Here is a 15,658-nt window from a genome sequence, read left to right as displayed (position 1 = left end):
AGGGGAGCCCCGGGAGCGGGAGCGCGGGCCGGCGCTGCAGAGCAGAGCGAATCCTGAGCTCCGGCAGCAGGTACGTGTTCTTGCAGCCCGCAGCTGCCGGGGCTTCCCCTGCTGTGGCCCGGGCGGGCGGGTGAGGGAGGCAAGGGGCCGGTCGTGGTTTGCAGGGTGACTGCCCTGGAGGACTAGGATCCTGCAGCTGACCTTCATGTCCCGGGCTGGGGAGCCAGACGACCATCCTTTGGACAGCGCAGGGTCTTCAGCGCCAGACTGGGGATCTGCTTGTCACATGCTTCTTATTTATATTTGCAAACTGTCCTGGTTCGGGTCCAGCTGCAGATGCCTTCCCTCCCATTCTTTGCCTCTGTGTGCCATCTTGCATTTATTAATAAAACATGAAAGCTGGGGGTGCGGGAGGTTTGCTTCTGAGGGGAATCCCATTGCAGTATAGCAAGCGGACGCCTATTTTCGGTTTTCAGACGTGGTGTAGAGGTGGAAATCCCACACCTTAGGGATTTGTGGCTTGGCTGGTCGTGACCACTTCCTAGTGGGCTTCCCCGGTTTGTCGCTAGGCGCCCCAGCGACTGGATGGACGGTCTGGAAAGGATGAAGGGTTTCATACTTCAACAGAAGCCTGACATACTGTTCGGAGGACAGGTGCAAGCTACGGCAGACAGGTCCCTGCTTGCTAACTTGTCAGGGAGGCTTAAACGCAGGAAAAATATTCTTTCTAAATTGTTAATAGGAGGCCTTGAATTGAATATCTGAGACTTGCCTACTCAGACCCATCGCGGTTTGCATCTGAAGCCCATTAAAGCGAGCCACCTGTTGGAAGTCAGACCCCGCACTCCATTCTGATTCATAGTCATCAATACTGAGATGAGAGGCCCGTAAGATCCCTTCTCTCCTCTTTAAATGTGTTGCCTGTCATTTCTTTCTTTTAAATAAATTCTTATTTTTTGCATTATATATTTTAGACTGAAATATGATTTATGTATATTCCATATATATACACCAACCATATTCCAAGCACTGGATTTTTTTCTTCAGTGTATATTATCTATTTCCCTAGCTTTAACTTAGCTGTGAAGACGAGTGGGTAAAGTGGACTGTATGCAACTGCTTCCCTACGGCTCTCCCCCAGAAATAATATAGTGAAAAGAAAGACCAGAAAGAGCTGGGAGCACAAAATGAGGATGACTACCGCAGATGTGGGGGTCCGGCAGCTGGACCGTGGAACCACATTGAACGGGAGATGTGCTCATATGGACCCAGTGTGAGCTGAATGCCATGTGTGGCTGATTTCCTTGGGTCTTTACTGCAAGGCTGTCACCTCTGTGCTGACACTTAAAAGGTTAACTGACTTACCCAAGGTCACTCAGTCAGGAGCAGGGTAAAGATCCAGTTCATCTGCATCACACTGAATTGCAGGAATTTCAGGGCACTGGGGGTTCAGCTTTAACTCCAGGGTTCCTACCTCAGCGGCCTCTTCATTAAGATCAGGTTCACCGGTGAGCACATAGGCCCCGGTGCAATTTCCCATTTCACAGATCCCATACCAATCTTGTGACTTTCCTAGATGAGAAACTGATGTTCACGAGTGGCACCGTGTGGAATTTCTTTTGTAAGGACACTGAGCCTGTTTTTAAACACAGGGTTCAAGGCATCCTGCTGTAGAACGATCTCACATAATCAATTATGTTCAGAATTTTGTTTCCCTCCCAGTTTAAATCCATAAAGGATCTGCAAATCCTGTGGGTACTGGGGTACTCTTCACGCCCACGCCCTGCCCCACCTGTTTGAACAGGATCTTTGCTGTCACTGCTGGTCAGTCGGTCATCACTCCACTGTCTTTCCACACTTGTGGGTGGTGTGATGGGGTGAAGGACCCCATGCCAGCCATGTGCCACGGTCTGGTGTCTATAACCATGGCAACTATTCATTAAAGGCTCCGAGAATTTATCTGCTTGGCTATGGGTATACGGTCAAGCTTCCTTTTCACAAGTGCATTCGTACAGCTCAGGTGTTGGACTTGGGTAGTGGTTTTCACGGACTTACCAGCTGTTATAGTTTCATATTCAAGTGATGTAATTGAGCTAGTAGTGAGAAAGGTATAGGTGATTTTAGAGAATTAACTGGAAAGCACATCGTATGGAAAATATAGCTTTTACTGATGCATGCAATGGTTATGATAGCTAACAGTAAGCAAGATATAGAAAACTGTTTATTCTAAGTTCTCAAAGCTGTTTTCTTCCTTGGACATGAGCCTGGTTTGAGCAGAGTGTTACCTCCATCATTATACTGACTTCTATTGATAGTAGACAATTTGTATACAAGATTTGCCTCTTAGAAAATACTCCGTTTTGGAATAATTCAATTTCCAGTGCTTATGGAAATGCTGAGGTGGAATTTTTCTGCCCTGGAGATTTTCAGCCTATGGTCAGAAACTCGGGGTTTCTGGACAGCACTGGGAAGAAAGAGAAAGAAAAGCGAGGTATTGCTGATCTCTGGGGAAGAAAGGGGCTTTCTCTTGGGAAGTATCAGGATCTTCCCCGGGAAGGAATCTCTTAATTGCCAAGCATGAGGTCGACTCTTTGCCTTCCATGCAAATGGAATTTTATGTAATGCACAGAGAACTCCCTACTCTGTGCACAGGTCAGCTCGGGAAATGTAAACAACCAACCAAATATTCTGGACTATGTCTTCTTTTCTTGAAACATTTTTTAAACTTGGAGAAGCCATGCAGGCAATTATGAAGGCTTCAGTGTTACTTCTTATTCCTCTCACTGAGAGTGAACATTTCAGAGGGGAGACAACCCTTCCCTTCTACGTGTTTTGCTCTAACTAGTTATAGTGCACGTTTTAATGCAATGGTGAACAAGACACTATGAGCTGTCTTGTGTTGGCTGACCAATCAAGTTATTTAGTTATGAAATGGAGTTTTACTTATTTCCCTTAATTTAGCGTTTTTAAATGAAAAAAAAAATAACGCCAACACTGTGAATCATAAGAATTAATAGACAGTTTATATGGAAGTACTTTCATTTCATTGGTTTCTGCTTTTGTCCTTGAGGGGAGCTGTAGCAAGATTACCTGTGTCCTCCTTTCAAATGGAACCCAGCTAGGGTCATGGATGCTGGCCGGGGACCATCTCAGAACTCATTTGGGACCTTCTGTGGTGGAGATCTCATCTAAGGATCCTAGAACTCCCTAAGAGTTCCTGAAGTTGGGTCATAGAAACCTATCTTAGGTGGCTTGGGATTAAGTCTATATAGAGCAGGTCAGAAAGCTAATTCCCCTGCATCAGTGAACACTGGCCTATGCTACTAGCTTTGTATGTGTGTGTGTGTGTATAAATGTAATAAATGCTCATGGTAGAATGTTCAGTCATTTTTTATAAAAAGGAAAATTGAACGTCTTTGGTAATCTTCACCATTCACAGCTTGGTGTGGATTGCTCCAGATTCTTAAGTACAGAAACTAAAATGTTACTCTCTTACAACTATTATGTTCATAGACAAATAATACTTTTCAGTTTGTTTTTGTGCACCTGCTAATGTACCTTTGATGTCTGAGAGGCCCTTGAATGGCCAGCTTCCAAACACTTTTATTCCCACCCAGTAGAAAGCCAAGTGGGAAGAGCCCTACAACTAGGGAAAGGCTGTGGGAACTGATGGGTGCTGTGGTAGGAAGCTGGCATGTGCTGTGTCCCGATGGAGTTTCATATTCCATGTCTCTTTGCAGTTACCCTTTGTGGTCCAGTGTACAGATGAGGAGCTGGGAGCAGCACAGGAACAGACCTGATATCTAGGCTGTGTCAGTGAGGCTCAGACCCTGGGCTGGGAACAGACCTGATTTCCAGGCAGTGTCAACGTGGCTCAGATGCTGTGTTTTTCCTTTCTCGGCTGTGACTGCAGAGTGATGTGGTCTCTGCCCCTTTGTTTCTGACCTTCCATCCCATTTCTTCATCTCTACCCATACTGGCCTCTCTGCTGTTTCTCTGCCTCAGGTCTTGGCTATAATCGGTTTTATTCCAGGAGCGCTCTTCCTGCCGGCTCTGCCGGCTCACTTCTTCACCTCCTTGAGGCTTTGCTTTAGTCTAACTGTGCCTTCAACAGCCCTTAGCTTTTCCTCCTGTCTTATCTGCATTCATAACACCTCCTAGCACACAGCACTATGTCTTCCTTGAGTTGAAATCCATCTCCTCCATGGAACAGATGCTCCAGAAGACAAAGGTTTTGCCTGTTGTTACTCCCCTATCCCTGGTGCTGTGAAATGGGGCCCGACAGCTCACTGTGGTGCCCTCAGATCCCTCCAGATTCCCACATTTCTTGCTTCTGTTAGAGGTGGCTCTTGCTGTTCTCTGCAGTGGCTTTATATGTTCCTGACAGCAACACCCAGGAGCACGCAAAAGAAAAATGTGTCTTACTTTTGCTCCAGTGCTGTGAAAGCAGCAACTCCTGGGGAGAAGAATCGGGCAGTTCAGAGATGGAGAAGAAGTCCCTGTGAGTCATTCTGAGACTGTGATAGGGCAGCAAAGATAAGGAGAGGCCCACGACTGCACTTGGGCTGCACAGTGCTTCTGATGACTTCCAAAGAAGGAGACTACAGTGCTTCGCTGACCATCACGTTTTTAGCCCATGTCACTAAAAAAAAAAAAATGTTTGCTCACTTGGCCAGTGTTTTCACCCAGGCAGGCTAATCATCCTCAAACTGCTGCATTGTTTAGGCATTAAATAGCTGTTGGTGTCTTTCCTGCTGAAGTTGGGGTTCACTCTCAAAGCACTTACCAGTCTGTCTGGGAAGTATGGTTAGCAAGCATGAGCCAGAAGGAGCACACTCAGGTTCCTTGGGCCCAGCAAACCAGAATGGGCAGTTTGCAGGAGAACTGTTTGGGACAGAACAAAATTGCAGGCACTCTGGGGATGGATTCAGACCTAGAACTCTTGTATAAGGAACTACACTGGGGTGCTGAAGGGAGCTGATAGTCATGGAAAGAAGCCCCCATAAAAGAACAACTCCCCCTTCCTCTTCCTCTGCCTTCTCTTCCTCTGTTGCCCCCAAAGCTCTGAATTATTTGCCCTAAGTAGACTTCCCTTTCAAAAGCTGCAGTCCCCCTAAAACAATGTTTGATTTATAATAAAAACTGTCCAGTACCTAGCACGAAAACTGATGGCTGCAACCCTAACCACTCATTAAAACAAAGGATCGATCCAAGACTGTCTGTTTAGCAGCTCAGGATTTTAGCTCAGACTGGGATCAGACAGATGTTCTCGGTGTGGAGCCCTGGTACAATGGCTTTCAGATGCTTTCCCTCCTAAAAACCAGCTCCAAAGCAGGTTGTGTGGGAGCTGATGCGATGTCTTTCTCCCTAATAGTTTCCCTAGAAAGAGTTAAAAATTTTCATTTTACCTGCATACAAAGCAGCTAATTGTCTCTCGCCATAATTACTAAACTGCGTTGTTCTTTTTGAAAGAATCGGGTATTTCAAACCCTTGAATAAAGTTGAGGTTGCGCCTCATCAGGCTCGCTCGTGGAACCTTCCTCCTGTTGTCCCTGCCAGTCCCTCTCCAGGGCTAGATTGGCTGTCCTCGGTGCCCCACAGGAGACTCCTGTCCTCACCTCTCTTCCCACAGAGCTCCGGTAAAGGTCACAAATCTGATAGCTGTTTCTCAGATTTCCTTCCTGATGGCTCAGCAACACCTGAGCCTGCTGCTGCTTCCTGGAAACACCCCGCCCGCCTGCCCGGCTGCCTCTTTGCACTTCCTGATCTGTCCCAGGCTAGCATTGTCTCTGCCCAGGATTCGCGTCCTGGCCCTTGCACTTGCTCACATGGAACTTGAAATGGTTAACTGTCTCAGTTCCCTTGTGGAAGAGCTATGTCATAGCTTCGGGAATGAAGATGAAGGGACCATGGCAAGAGAACAGCAGTCATTAAATGTCACCTTTGATCTTTGATGCTTACCTGGTATCTTGGGGGGGGGGGAAGAACCCACTTTCCCCTCTAAGACTGGTTCTTGTTTAGTTTCCCTCCAGCCCCTTCTTTCCAGAAAATTCCCCCCGCCCCCAGCCACTTTCACCTTGTCCTGCTATGCCCCACCTCATTGCCAAAAGGATGAGGAGGTTGAGGGCTGTGCCTGCCTGCCTGCCTGCCTGCCTGCAGGGAGGCACAGAGTGCAGCCTGCTTTGTGACGTCAGCTGCCCTCCCTTGGGCACGGAGCCTGTCTCACCGGCAGATCACAAATTACTCAAAAACATCAGCTGTGATTTAGACTTCTCAAAAATAGATCTCTCAGCATTCGGCCCAATACTTTAAACACAGTAGGAGTTTAGCTTCTATCTTTTATCTACTAAGACATTGTAGTTTTATATGGACCTTCCAAAAATCCTTCTTTCTAAATTGATGCCCATATTGATCGGCTCTGGAGTCTGAACAGGCTTTATAGGAAAGAGCAGTGCAGAGGCGCAAATCCCTGAGAGCCTTTCGGAATGTGGATGTATGTACCAAAATAACTAAAAATAATGGGACTACAGGCAATGATTTAATACTTTAAAAGGTAGCTTGACGTCTTTCCAACCTAGGACGCTATTTTTAAAGTGTTTAGAGTTTTGGTTTTGTGTGTGTGTTGTTTCCTATCCCAATCTTCCCCACCACCAGGAGAAAATGAACGCTAAGGGCTCAAGCAACACACTCACCAGCCCTCACACTGGACACAGACCTCCTCTGAGCCACTCAGTTCTGGGCCTGCACCCTCCTCCGTGTAAAGAAGACACTGAAGTTAATGAATGGGCTATCCACTTTAAAAAAAAGAAAGTTGAGATGTCCTAGTTGGAGAAGTAGCTGCAGTAAAAACACAAGGACTTGTGTTCAGATCCCCAGTACCTATGCAAACAAGCACCCCCAAACCAAAACAAATGGACATAGTCATGGTCATGCAGGGGGCAGAAGTGGAGACTGGCCAGTCCTGGGGCTTGCTGCTCAGCCAGACCAGCCAATCAGTGAGGACTAGTACAAGTACAAGTCTCTCTCTCTCTCTCTCTCTCTCTCTCTCTCTCTCTCTCTCTCTCTCTCTCACACACACACACACACACACACACACACACTCTAATCCCATTACTGGTGTGCTCAGTTGGAATAAAGGATAGTGTGTTTTTCATTAGTATCTGCTTTATCTCTGAGGTCATGAAAAACCAGAATTTCTTTTCAGCTGTCAGCATAATGACTTTCTTGTCCAACATGAACTCAATGGTATTTTTGTGGATTTTTGGTTCTGTTCCAGAATGTTTTGGGGGGGGGTACTATTAGTCTGTTGCCTGTTTATTTGGATTTTCAGGTTTTTTGTTTGTTGTTTTTTTTTGGGGAGGGGGTCTGGAACTTTTTTGTTTGTTTGTTTGTTTCTGTCCTGAGAGAGGGAGAGAAAGATCCTACACATATGGATGATAGAAGTGTAGGATCTGAGAAGAGATGGGAGAGAGAAGAAACATGAGTTAATAAATTGTGTGAAAAAAATTAATTAAAAATTATGCAGTAAGAAAGAAAAAATCAGGCTGGAGAGATGGTTCAGTGGTTAAGAGCCACTGTCTGCTCTTTCAGAGGTCCTGAGTTCAATTCCCAGCAACCACATGGTGGCTCACAACCATCTGTAACAGGATCTGATGCCCTCATCTGGTGTCTGAAAACAGCTACAGTGTACTCATACATACAATAAATAAGTCCTTTAAAAAAATCTTTCTCTCTCTAGCCCTAGAGACTTCTAAGGGCCAGGCTCCTTGCATCTTGAGGATTCAAGGCGAGCTTCCTGCTGAAGCACTGTCACCAGCCTGGGCCATGTGACTCATTTGCATGGGGCCAGCCAGTGCATTACCCAAGATGCTTAGTACCGCCCCTGGTCCCTGCCACTTGATGCCAGTAATTCTGTCAACACTCTCCAAATATGATAACCAAAAATTTCCCCAAATTACCATCTGTCTTGTGGGGTCTAAGATCTTCCTCAAATGAGACCTTCAGGATCACTACAGAAAACTCATCGATGGTTTGGTTTGTAAACTATAGCATTTGGGGCAGTTTGGGTCAACTGAAGATTGTAACTAATGTGTGGGAAATTTGAAATAGTGTTGGTGTTTCTAAACCATGCATAGTTGTATCACAAATAATGATATGTAAATAAAGTAGCTGCAAAATTGAGAGCATCTTAACTCTTGAAGGGCTTAGATCCGGACGCAAGGACGTAGTCTAGGAATACTGCAGTCATTCTTGGGGTATTTTATTTGGGCATTTCAAGTATACAAAATACAGTCAGGATTATAATAATAAGTTTATCAAACTAAAAATAGTATTTCTACAGAACTCTAAGTGGTTTACAATCTTAAGAAATTCTATTCGACCCGCGGGGTGCTAGCTCTGCTTGCCAATTTTCTCTTGACCGCAGAACTGCTCCAGGGCAGCACTCGAGGGGCTTCAGGGTGAAGAGTGAACAGCAAGGTGCTTTGGGCTCGAGTGAAAGGCCACAACTGCTCAGTAATCTCCATGGCTATTAGAGAATATGGCTGCAGACTTGTGAATATAGAGCCCACCTCCAGTCGACGGCCACCATTACGTTCTTTCCAAAGGCAGTTGCAGAAATTGCATACCACGCCCAAAGACTGTGACAGTTAAAAATGCGCTTGCTGGAAAACCTTAAGGCTACATCCTTGGAAGAAACCTGCTTTGGCTGGAGCTTGCTTGTTGCCTTCGGGGAGAGGAACATACACACGGAAGACTTGCTGTGTACTCTCTACCCAGGAATCTGAGATAACCTGATGCATTTTTCTCCCAAGATCAGAGGAGGGCAGGTGTCTTTATGGTAGCATGGCCATAGACACAGCGTAGCCCAAACGTCTGATCCTCCTGCCTCCACCTACTCAGCATATCCATATCTACTAGGTGAATAGACTGAGCTTGGAACTAGGTAAAGGACTGAATATTTGGTTTGGACCAGATGAGGTCTTGTTAATACCTAACCATCAGAAGTGGTACTAGCACATGCGAGTAGGTGGAAAGCTACAGAAGCTGTCAAAGTTGTCTCCACAGCCAGAGAAGAGGAGACCACTGTAGACAGTTTGAGGACAAAGACAGGAGAAAATGAAGCCATCTCTAGTTTTCACTCCTATACAGTGACTGGTACTGGTTCCTCCCCATTTCACAAGAGGACATAAGAATGCCTCACATCATACATAGCATGCTACATACATCTCTTTTTTGAACAAAGTGAAGGCTTATGTCAACCAAGCATGAGAAGGTTTATCATTCAAACAGTTCAGAGGATCATTAGCAATAAAGAATCATAAAATTTGTCCATTGTTTTAAATTTTCTTTTGACTTATTCATTTTATGCATATGATTATTTTGCCTGCATGTATGTATGTATACTGTATGCATGCCAGGTACTTTCAGGGGTCAGAAGAAGGTGTTGGAACCCTAAAAACCAGAATTACAAATGGTTGTGAGCTGCCATGTGATAAGCCCAGGTCCTTTGCAAGAACAAGTACCCTTAACCACTCAACCGTCTCTCCAGCCCCTGTACACTGTTTTTAAAGATATAATACTATTGTATATATAATAGAGTACACAATAGTATAAATATAACTTTACTGAGAAGTCCAAATAATCATGGGACTTGCTTTAAGATTTTTATTTTCATTACTACTTTGAGAATTTCATATTATTTTAATTACATTCACACCAACTCCTCCCACATTTACTCCCTAGCCCCAGATTTTGTGTTATTGATTTATTGATGGATTGATTTATAACCTGTTGACTCTCAGTTTGTGCTGATTGTATACTGCTGAGTATGGGGCCATTTCCTGGAGCATGATCAATCTGCCAGCAGCTCTATCCTTAAAGAAAGCTGGCAACAGCTTCTTCTTTCTTCTTCCAACAGCCTCACCTGTCTGAAGCTCCTCAGTCAGGGGCAGAGGTTCACAAATCCTTCCTGCTCCACGACAGCATGTTGGCTGGCTTGACTTTGTGCAGGATCGTGAGTACAGAGATCCTGTACTGTTTTGGCCTAGCCTTCCCCAGTCTCTGGCTCTTACAGCCTGAGAGAGGGGGTGTGATAGAGATGTCCCATTCATCTCCCCACTGGCATTTACTCTCTGCACTTTAACCAGCAGCAATTTTCTATGTTAACCAGCATCCACTACACCAAGAAACTTCTCAGATGATGTATGAGAATTACGCTTAATCTACTGGGGTAGACTACAAATTTAGAGGGAAGTTTGATACTCTATCCATAAAGTAGAACAACAACAACAACACTAGGTTTACCTCTAGGGCCTCTGAGCTCCCCAATCATGAGTTCATGGCTGTATTTACAGTACCAGGCACGTGTTTCTTCCTAAGGTGGGCTTTAAATCTAGCCAGAAAGAAGCCAGTTGCCCCAATAGCATCTGTACCACTATTGCACATCTGTGCACATCTTGCTACACTGGTCATGACTGCAGCTCACAGTTATGGATAACATTATTTTTTTAGGTTCACAGCCAGATAAAATTATTAAAATTTCCTGCCAGCAACTAGCATAGCATCCTCCAGTGCTGTGAAAGCCAGCCAGGAGGGAGAAAGCTATATAGCACAAACTTAATTGTTCCACGTCTGTGACCCATTTGCATGGCGTCTTCAACAATATGGTCTTAGCTATCTGATTCTTGTGGACAAATCAGAGTAATGGCAGTGTCCTGTATTTTGGGGGTGTGTCCAGATCAGTATGACTTACTTCAGTATATTTACTCACTTTATTGTAGCCATATAGAAACTGAACCTGCTACACCTTCAAGATACATCGGTACTTTGAATTTTGAAAAGGAGCACGAGCCCAAAGCATCAGGAGCCCTGGAATCTAGTCTTAGCCTTTCCACAGCTGCAGACAAGTCACCTTAGTTTTCTAGCTCTTGGTATCCTCTTTCGTCCAGTGATAGAAGTGAGCTTTGTGATTTAAGTGTCCAAAAATAATCCCTCCACTCCTTTAATCCACACAGTGCCATAAAACAGGACAAAATAACCCACACAAGTGAGCTGGTTTTACAAATCATATTTCATATTCATTGGAAGACTAGAGCATGGATGAATGGCATTTGGCAGGAGAAAACCTTAGTCTATCTGAAACCCTTAATTACACACGGTAGGTAGTTTTGTACCTTGGACGTGTCAAAGGACACCACATTGTCAAATGACACACGATGGAGACGTCAGAATTTTGCTGCAGCTTGTTCATCTGTGGATGATTGATGTGTGTCAAAGACATGGCATCCTGACTTCCTGCAGAGAGTGATCTAAAAACCTGAGTCCTAGCTGGTGTTGGACTGCACACCTTTAATTCCATCACTGGAGAGGCAGAGGAAGAGAGGTAGAGAGAGAGACAGACAGAGAGGGAGAGAGGAAGAGGCAGAGAGATAGAGAAGGAGAGAGACAGAAAGGCAGAGAGGCAGAGACAAAAGCAGGTGGACCTTTGAGTTGGAGGACAGCCTGGTCTACAGAACAAGTTCCAGGACAGCTAGGGATATACAGAGAAACCTTGTATTAAAAAACCTAAATAAATAAATAAAGGAAGGAAGGAAGAAAAGGAAAGAAAATCCGAGTCCTGTCTTTGAAGGACTCATGTCCAGTTCCTGCAGAGGCAAGTCCATTGTCACTGAGAACATTCAATGGGAAGTGTGAAGACCCTAGGTTCTTACACATTGGATTTGTTTCAGAACTTTGTTTAGAGTTAAATACTACTGCCATTCTGGGGGTAAGGTGTTTGTTTTGTGTGTTTGTTTACATGTACATGTATATGACAGTGCATATGGAAACCAGAAGTCCATATCAAGTGTCTTCCTCAGTCTCTCTCCATCTTAATTTTTGAGACAAGAGTCTTTGAATTTGAACGTGCTGATTTACCTTGATTGACTGGCCAGCCAACCCCCCGGGATCTGCCCATCTCCACCTTCCCAGTGCTGGGATTATATCTGTGTGCCACCACATTTAGCTCTTACATAGATGGTGGATCCTCATGCTTGCATAACAAACAATTTATGGACTGAGCCATCTCCTCACTCCCACAGGTATAGCTAACTTCTTATATAAGACAATTTCATATATCCCAGCTGGCCTTGAACTCACTGTGCAGTTGAAGATGACTTGAGTTTCTTACCCTCTTGCCTCCGTCTCTTGAGTTCTGAGGTTAGATGTGTGTACCACAACAGTTAGATTATGGGGGTAGAACCAAGGCCTGGCAAACACTTTACCAGCTGAGCTGTATCTTGAGTTCTCTGTATAGGAAGGGAAAAGGGGAACATTGGGCATCTTCCCATTACTCTCCACCTTTTGCCTGCAGACAAGTTCCCTCATGGAACCTTGAGCTCACTGTTTTTCTAGGTTGGCTGGCCAGCTAGCCAATGTGATTCTCCTGTCTCTGCATCCTACCCAACCTGACAAGCACTGGGGTTGAAGGTTCACATAGCTACACCCAGCTTTCTACATGGGTGTGGGATCCAAATTTAGGTCCTCATATTTACACAGAAAATGCATTTCCCACTAAATCTCCTGAGCCTAGAATGGTTTTTTCATAATATGATTACCTATTTTACATATATATATTACCTATATATTATGAATATATCTATAATACCTATTGATAATTTTTGCTACTGTTGTGGGTGCTACCTATTATGAATGATTTTTAAATTATTTTTAATTGTGGTAAAACACATATAAAGCTCACCAGTCCAACCATTGAATTCAGTGGTATTTAGTGTATTTACAGCATTATACAGTCATCATCATCCAAGCCCAGAAGTCTCCATCTTGCAGAACTCAGACTTTGCTCATTAACTACACATACTCTGTTCCCTTACAGCTTTGTGTTATTGATATCACAAAGTACCTCTATTATATTTTATAATAGGCCTTAATGCTTTCTATTTAGTTCAGCTTAATAACTTGCCAAGAACAGCAAAAAGGCCTGTATAATGAGAATGCTGAAATTCAGAAGATGGAGAAAGAAAACAGGAAAAGGAACTTGTAGGGCCGTGCCGACCTCATGGGCATATGATGGGGACATCTTTGGAGTTTTGGAGGCAGAAAAGTGAAATGACTGAAGTTGTTTTAGGGTCATGGGGATGCCATAGTGGATTGACTGCATAGGGAGGCAACAGGGGCACAGCTGGATTCAGCAGCCTGGGTAATACAGAAGGTGATTTCACTACAGGGCTGTCTGGACCAGTGGTTCTAATGCTTGGAATCTGGGTACATTTTGAAGGTGAAGCCCACAAGACTTACTGATGATTGGGTTTGAGGTGGAAGAGAAAGACAGGAATCAAGGCGGCCTCAGAGTTTTGGGGGATGAACAACCGGAGGGGTGAAATTGCCATTTATTGATGTGGAGACAGAGGAGGAGGAGATGTTAAATGAAGGAAATGAGGGGTTCTGTTTCAATCATGTTACATTTCACAGTCTATTAGAGATCTAATTGAAGATGTCAAACAGGCAGTTGAATACGTAAGTCTGGATTTCAGGGAGAAAATGGGTCTGGAGTCAGACATTTTAGAAATGATATGCAGGTGACATTTTAAGCCATGGGGTTGAATAAACTTTCCTGACAAGAAAGAGAAAATAGTTGGGGGGAAGGGTTACAGTCATGAACACTAAGGCATGTCAGTGTTCAGAAGTCAAGGGGAAGACCCAGTGATGGAAATTAGGGCAGAACACCCAATGAGGGAAGAGATTAGCATTAGATGGTGTGGTCTCCTGAGAGCCACGACAATGAGGTTCTTCAGGGAGACGAGTGACCAGTTGTGTCTAAAGTGGCTACATTGAGCATTATATTTAGCAATGGCTTATGTTGAGATGAACCTACAGATACCACAGTCTGTGTCTGTCTGATGACTAGGGACAACTGCATCAAGCAAGTCCACTTCATTTTGTTTCTACAGTAATTTGGCTGAAGTTTATCAAGCACCATTTGCCTCATGTTTGTCTATGAACTAAGAGTGACTAAAACGAATCATATCACAGCTCTGGACCTCAACACAGGTTTGTAATCTAAGAGTGGCACTTAGGGATTCCTGAGCCGAGTTTCCTGAGTCCTAGGGCTCTAGTCTCAGATATCTATGTACATTTTTCAAACTGGGGCTCTACTGTGTCGGTACCTAAGCCTGGTACTGAGAAGGGGGTTCTTTAAGCTCTCTACTGTTCCTTCTTAAAAATCATTGCTTTATTTCCTGATAGAAAAATACCTTCCATGTTCCTGTCTTCCCAGCTATAAAGAAATTTCCCTTCTTAACAGGATGTTAAAAAAAAACCTTCAGGATGTTGTTGCTAATTTTCTGAATAATCTCTTTTGAATTTTCCAAGAAAATAGGTGGTTTTGTCTTGCATCAGAATGGAGAATAGTCTTGTTTTTGTAGAGCCTCTGACTTATTATCCATATCTATCTATCTATCTATCCACCCATCCATCCACCATCCACCTATCTATCTATCTATCTATCTATCTATCTACATAAATACAGTCTGCTGACTCCATTTAGTGTTGTTTCTATGTGGATGTTTTTAGGACTTATCACTTGATATTAAATAACCAATTAAAGAGCTCTTCCCTGGGGAAGACTGATTCTCTCTCCCAGCAGTAATTGTCTGTAACCCTTCATCCACTGGTGGGGCCTTGGGAGAGTGTCTCTACCCAGAAACAATAGTTATTTAACAAAAATATTTTGTACACTGTTATGGGCATTGTGAAATACCTTCACCCCCACAGGCTATGTGTTTGAACACTTGATGTACAGCTCCTAGCTATTTGAAAGATTCTGGAGTCTTTGGTGTAGGAGGTATGGCTTTTAGAAGGGAACCAGAAGGATGGGTCCAGCTTTTCTGCACCTATTTTTGTTTCCTAGCCCATCAAGATGAGTACACTGCAGGGTAGGCTGCACAGACGGACCAACCATATGCTCTCTCTGTCATGATAGACTGATGTCCTCTTAAGCCATGGGCTAAAATAAACCTATCCTCATGTAAGTTGTCACAATGAGAAAAGCAACAAACACATTGAGTCTCTAGAAAGGTTTCCTTTTCAGGAAGTTTATGGTGTCTTAGAGATTGCATCCAGAGGCGGTGCAGTAAGACCTCAAAGAAAGGCATAGGCAGAAGGAGGTAAATGTCTGGAGGGTTCCTGAGCAGGGGAACATTCGATGGGATGGAGCTTCATCGGGTAGAAGGGACCAGGGAAGATAATTTATTCAGCAAAGTGCTCACCTTGCAATCGTGAAGAGCTGAGTGTAATTCTAAAACTCATGGAAAAGGCTGGGCATCCGATGTATACTTAAAATGTAAGTGCTGGGGAGGTGAAGGGAAGGGGATCCCTGGAGCTGGGCATGGCCACCCAGCCCAATTTACATGATGAGCCAAGCCAGTGAGAGCCTCAAATCATCTCAAAATTCAAAGTGATGGTGCCTAAAGAACAATGCCAAAGACCGTCCCTTGGCCACCGCACGCATGTGCACATGAATCTTCGTGTGTGCACGTGTGTGCATGTGAGTGTGTGCATGCATGAGGTGGGGTAGAAAGGATTTAGTGCGTGATGTGATCCTATGAGATCATTTGAGATCATATTTAAGGATAACATTAAGCCTGGCGCTCCTGCTACT

General features: G+C 44.3%; 1 protein-coding gene across 1 annotated transcript in view; it reads left to right on the top strand.

The window, feature by feature from the left end:
• Positions 1-15,658, top strand: part of Tmem266 (transmembrane protein 266) — a 115,557-nt gene continuing 99,899 nt past the window's right edge. Inside the window, exon 1 of the mRNA XM_052188293.1 lies at positions 1-70. The gene's annotated coding sequence lies outside the window, so the exon portion shown is untranslated. The remainder of the gene's footprint in view (positions 71-15,658) is intronic.

Source organism: Apodemus sylvaticus, chromosome 7 (assembly GCF_947179515.1).
Source record: "Apodemus sylvaticus chromosome 7, mApoSyl1.1, whole genome shotgun sequence".
Lineage (NCBI taxonomy): Eukaryota > Metazoa > Chordata > Mammalia > Rodentia > Muridae > Apodemus > Apodemus sylvaticus.
Note: the sequence above shows the minus strand (reverse complement) of the source record. Positions and strands in the feature narration are given on the sequence as shown.